The following is a 6,000-nucleotide window of genomic DNA, read 5'->3' as shown; positions in this document are numbered from 1 at the left end:
TCAGCTTGCCTGATGGCTGGGGGCTGAGGGCCAGGGCGCCCGCTTGTATGTGGGATGGCTATAGCTGTGGGGTTGTGCAGCGGGGGCAGAGACCCTGGGTGAGAATGTCTCACATGAGGTTTTCTCCTGCTGGGGACTTCCTCAGGGAGTTTCCCAGAAAGGGAGAGGAAGGGGAGGTAGGGAATGGGGGGCAGGGAGAGGAGGATACAGGCAAGAGAGAGACTGGGCAGGGGCAAGCCTGGGCTGGCTTGAGGGACAGATTCTCCAGTCTCAGACACTGGGACTCAATAGCCCCCATAGGCATAATCATCATAACCCTGACAATTTGTGACCCTGATCCTATCCCGGGCTTGTATATATCATCTCACCTGTGTGATATGGAAGGTTGGCCCCGTTTACAGTGGTGGAAACAGGCTCACCGGCTCCAACTCTAGACGGCAAATGGATGGCAGAGGGCGAATCAAAACCATATCTGTGTGGCTTTACCCTCCAGCCTCTGACCTGCAGCTTGAGTGAGGACACAGGGGTGGAGAAGAGGGTCAGGGCAGAGCTGGTGGTGACCCCCAGAGGTGGGAGGGCTTTGCTGAAATCCTGGAAGGCCAGGGCTAGAAAAGCACCCTTTACCCATTGTGCAGACAGGGCACCCAGAGTTCAAAAGGCAGCACCTACCCCCTGTTTGGACTTCCCACATTAATGGGGGAGCTCCCCTGAGCCCCTAGCTCCCTGAGATCCTCTGGTGACTCTTTAAGACGGCATTTCTTGGGGCCAGCGGCATGGTCTGTGACTATCCTACTAAGCCCTGACTTTTGACCTTCTCTAACTACCCCTTCACAAGGAAGCAGGAAAAATGGGGATATTCTTGGTCCTTGTTAGAGGAATAGAGATAGGAACCTGAAACCGCTGTCCTCACAGACCCCAGCACTGGAGGAGCAGAGGCGAGTGGCTTCCTCCCCAGAGCCTCAGTCCTCCTATCTGGATCATAGGCATAGGCAGAAGAGAGAGGGATGCTGGGGCACCCCCATTCTGGTTTTTGGTATGTGGTCTAGAGGGTCTCATGTCCCACGAGATTTCGCCCAGGGGGCTGGAGTCCCCTTCTTGGGCAGGCAGCCCTGTCCGCTCCAGAGGCCCTCCCTTGCCCAGGCAGCCCTGAGGACTCCAGCCTCTGCTGCTCCCTCCTCCCCCAACAGGTCCCCTGGGGCCTGGGAGGAAGCGAGCCCGGCTGGACAGCCCGAACTGTCTGGTTCCCACAGTCTCAGAGCTGGGGTGGAGGGGGACCTGCAGGGTGAGAGGGGCTGGGAAAATGCCTGGCCAGCTGTGGGGCCCCTCCCCACCATGCCTGCTGAACCCCAGCCCGGAACACATCTAACAATGGGGAGAAGGAGCAAGGGTCTGTGCAGCCTCCTATGGGCAGCCTTATGGGGCAGAGGGGAGAGGAAAGGCCCTCTGTGTGCAGGGCATGGTGAGGAGGGGGAAGGAGGCTCTTGTGTGAGTCTGTACCATGGTGTGTGCCGGTGTGGATCAGTATGTCTCTGGCTGCGTGTGTGTATATGACAGAGAAAGAGAGATGCAGAGAGACAGACCCTGCAGAGGCAGAGACAGACAAGATTCAAAGGGATGAGAGTTGTTTCTCAGTTGGGTCAGGGAAAGAGGCCTCTGCTGGGCACTGTTCCCGTTGTGCATTCCTGTGGAGCTCTGTTGACCCCGGTCCCTTCCCAGCCTGGGTTCTGAGCTACTAGGAGGATGGGAGGCCGGCTGGGCTGGGGGAGCCCAGGCCTCTGCCACCGCACTCCCCGGCATCCCCCTGAACCAAGGAGGTTTAGCTCTGCACTAGGGTAGGGACTTGTGGAGAAGGAGGCTGAGTCTCCTGCTCATCCCTTGCCCTGGGGGAACGTGCGAAAGGGTTGCCCACATGCAGGCTCAGAGCCCCCTCTGCACATCTCTCCCTGACCTCCGACATAATCGTGAAGTGAAGACAGGCCCCCTCAGCCCCAACTCCCCAAGCAGGACCTTGGACTCAGTGCATGCCTTGGACTCACTATATGAACCTGGACCAGTGCCCAACTCTCTGCGTTTCACTCCCTTTGCCCAGTGGTTGCGGGGAAGGGCAGCCTGACTCAGGGTCTGAGTCCCAGGAACGGATCTGACCTGGGGGATGGCCTGGAGGAGGTCCCTTCTCTGGAGGTGCTGGGCAAGGAGACACCATGATCTCATGCACCCTTGGCTAGCTGCCCAACCCAGGACCCCACCCATGGGGCCTCCTGCCTTCACATTCTTTCCATGACCAACATTCACCTCTGGCTCCCAGCTGACCACCCTCATCTGGACAGGGGTTGCGGGGGACAGTGAATGCCTCTGTCGACCCAGAGAGAGCCCCTTGGCACAGATGGAGAGACCAAGGCCAGAGAAGATACGTGACATGCCCAGGGTCACACAGCAAGGCAGGAGCAGAGCCGCTGCTCAACCCATCCCTGGCACCCCCTCTGATGCCTTAATGTAGCTCTGGAGGGGAGGGATGGGGCCATCTCGCTGGACTCTGTGTCTAGGACCCTCCTCATAGGAAGCGTGCCTGTCTCTAGGAGGGAATCCAGTCCCCATGCCTCCTCTTTAGCAGGTGACAGCAAAGAAGGATACTGAGACCCTTACAGAGTTAGACGAATCAAATCCTAAAATGGGAGAATCAGAGTCTGAAATGAGTATTTCAGAATCTTCCAGAGTTTTTAATCATAGCAACTCAGATTCCTGGAATATCAGAGCCTGAAGGGCGCCTCCTGCCCGATTTCTGAATCCTGTCTACGTTAAAGTAGTCGACAACACATGGGGTTCCAAGAACGGGGAGCCCACTGCCTTTCAGGTGGCTGACCCCTTCGCACAGAAGTGTGGCAGCTCTGAAAGACCGTTAGGAAGCTTCACCTGCTGGGCTTCGGCCTTCGTTCTCCCGAGGGAGAAGAGAACTCTTGGCCCCGGGGGAGGCCACCCTCACCCACCCACAGGGCTGGCCTTCTCAGCCGGCCCCTCCTTCCCGATGCCTTATCTCCAGCCTGCTCTCCACCCGCCCCCTTCCTTCCCTGGTTTATGGCATTCCATGGCCCAGAGTTAGACACACCTGCCCACACTCCAGACAGCACCTTGGCTAAGGGGAAGGAGACCCTCTCCCTTGGAGGGCAGGGCCCTGCAAGGCTGCCACAGTGATGAGAAAAAGCCGGGAGGTTGTGTCGGCCAGCCTGGCATGCCGCCTGCTGGGAGAGTATGCAATCCAGGAATCCAGGCCTCAGCCAAAACATCCCTTCCACACCCAGACTCCCATCCACCATGGACCAGGCACCACGTCCTAACTGTGTGACCTTGGGCAAGTTGCTTCCCTTTTCTGGGTTTCCCCCATCTGTAAAATGTGGACCCTAACAGTACCTACCCCCATGATGTTATTGTGAGGATTACATGAGTTAATATTGGCAAAGTGCTTAGAACGGGGTCTGGTACATGGCAGCTACAATATCAGTATTTGTTGGCCTGGCGCCATGGCTCACACCTGTAATCCCAGCACTTTGAGAGGCCAAGGCGGGAGGATCACTTGAGGTCAGGAGTTTAAGACCAGCCTAGCCAACAGGGTGAAACCCTGTCTCTACGAAAAATACAAAAATTAGCCAGGTGTGGTGGCACATGCCTGTAGTCTCAGCTGCTCAAGAGGCTGAGGCAGGAGGATCGCTTGAACCCAGGAGGCGGAGCTTGCAGTGAGTTGAGATCGCGCCACTGCTCTCCAGCCTGGGAGACAGAGCGAGACTCCATCTCAAAAAAATAAAATAAAATAAAATAAGTGTTTGTTAAGTACAATAAATAGGTATTTGGGTCCTGGACATGTCTCCCTTGACCTGATTTACGCCCCAGAGGAGTGTCTAGCTGCTGTGGAGGCAGGAGGACAGGATTTAGGGGGAGGAAGGACTGTTACATAGACAAGGCTTTTGACTCAGTTCCTGGCATCTTCACCTCCTTGCTGTGTGACCTTGAGCAAGTGGATTCACCTCTCTGAGTCTCAGTTTCCTCATCTGTAAAATGGGGACAATGATTCCAGTCCCTAGGACTGGTATGCGGGAAGCCTTGTCCTGCACACTACCTGCAGAATTCAGTCAACAGGAATGAAATTAGAATTTATTAATAACACAACCCCATTGGAGGACCTCATGACCTCAGTGTAGTCCGCTCCATCCCTCCCTTCACACAGGGCAAAACTCACATCCCCACAGGTCCGGAGGTGCCTAATCTCTTGTTCCCACCCTTCTGGTACTAGGTGGTGACTCAGGGAGGCAGCTGGTGGGGCAGAAAGAAGCGGTTCCATGGCTAAAAACAGGTCACTGTCAGCCAGAACCCAGCCTGGTGTCCCTGGAAAGACCGGGGCTGCCTCCTCTTGACCACAGCCCTCAGGGCCAGTTTTGAGGTCTCCCTGAGCATACAAACGAGAGGGCCCACCCTCCCCCTCCCTTAGGACACTTGCCTCCCGTGAGTTTCTTTTCCACCTCTAGGCCTTTGCAGTGGCTGTTTCCTTTGCCCCCACTGGCTGCCTCTCCACATCCATGACCCACATCACATCACCTTCTCTGAGAAGCCTGCCTGCACTTCCTTATCTAATTGGATGCCCCCAGATCATTCTCCCTCTGCATCCAATTTGTGTTGCTGAAATAGCATCTGCTGCAATGTAGAATTACTCATGTGCGCATGTACTCACGTTATACTGTGTCTGTGCCTTAGAATGTAAACTTCAGGGGCCAAGGGTTGGGTCTGCCTTACGCGTTTTGTCATCTTCCCTAACTCGATGACTAGCACATAGTAGTCCCTCCATAAAGGTTTAGGAGTGGATGGATGGAGTCATGGTCACCATTCATTCATTTGCCATGAATTAAATCTCAAGGCTGGGCACGGTGGCTCACGCCTATAATCCCAGCACTTTGGGAGGCCAAGTCTGGTGGATTACCTGAGGTCAGGAGTTCGAGACCAGCCTGGCCAACATAGTGAAACTCCGTCTCTACTAGAAATACAAAACATTAGCTGGACGTGGCGGTGGGCGCCTGTAATCCCAGCTACTCAGGAGGCTGAGGCAGGAGAATCGCTTGAACCCAGGAGGTGGAGTTGCAGTAAGCTGAGATCATGCCACCACCCTCCAGCCTGGGCAATGGAGCAAGACTCTGTCTCAAAAAAAAAAAAAAAGAAAAAAAAGAAAAAAAATTTCTCGAAGACCTCCCCACCAACAAGGCTCCTTGTTTTGCTAATAGGCGAGGGTCACTGTGGTCTGGCCCCAGCTCCTCCTTCCTTCCCCCTCACTCACTCCAAGCAGCCTGTATACTGGCTCTGTCTTATCTTCCATGAATGCCCAGGTTTCACTCCCTCGTATCCTCCAGTTTCTGTTCAAACTTCCTCAGAGAAGCCCTGCCTGGCCGCCACATTCCCCATTTCTCCAACCACTAACACATTCTAAATTCATTATTGCCATTCAGTGTGTCTCCCCCCTGGCATGAAGCTTCACCAGGTCACGGATTTTTGTCTATTCGTTGCTTGTCTCCAGCACCTAGGGCAGTGTCTGGAACATAGCCGGGGTCGGAGAAATAGTTTCGAAACATACATAAGCTCAGTAGCCTGTACCAGGCTCCACCTATAGATCTCATGTAACTTTCTCATTATCCTGGGAAGCAGGTACGATTCTTACCCCATTTTACAGACAGGAAACTGAGGCTCCGGGAGGGCAAATAAGTAGATACAAACCCTGTTCTGTCTGACCTGGAACCCAAACTCTCTGTCATCAGCCTATCTCTCTAGAGGCTTCTCCCTCTTCTCCCCACAGTTCTTAACAGCCTCTCAAGCAGACATGGCTCAGCCTCCACCAGGAGTCCCTGCCTCCAGCCTCTCTCCCCCATTCACTGACCTCCCTGGCTGTGGGGATCCTTTGTAAGCATGAATCTCTGTCCTCCCTTCCACAGCTTCCCATTGTCCCAGGTCAGCTTGCCATTCGGGCTC

The sequence above is a fragment of the Piliocolobus tephrosceles genome, chromosome 20 (genome assembly GCF_002776525.5).
Source record: "Piliocolobus tephrosceles isolate RC106 chromosome 20, ASM277652v3, whole genome shotgun sequence".
Taxonomy (NCBI): domain Eukaryota; kingdom Metazoa; phylum Chordata; class Mammalia; order Primates; family Cercopithecidae; genus Piliocolobus; species Piliocolobus tephrosceles.
Note: the sequence above shows the minus strand (reverse complement) of the source record.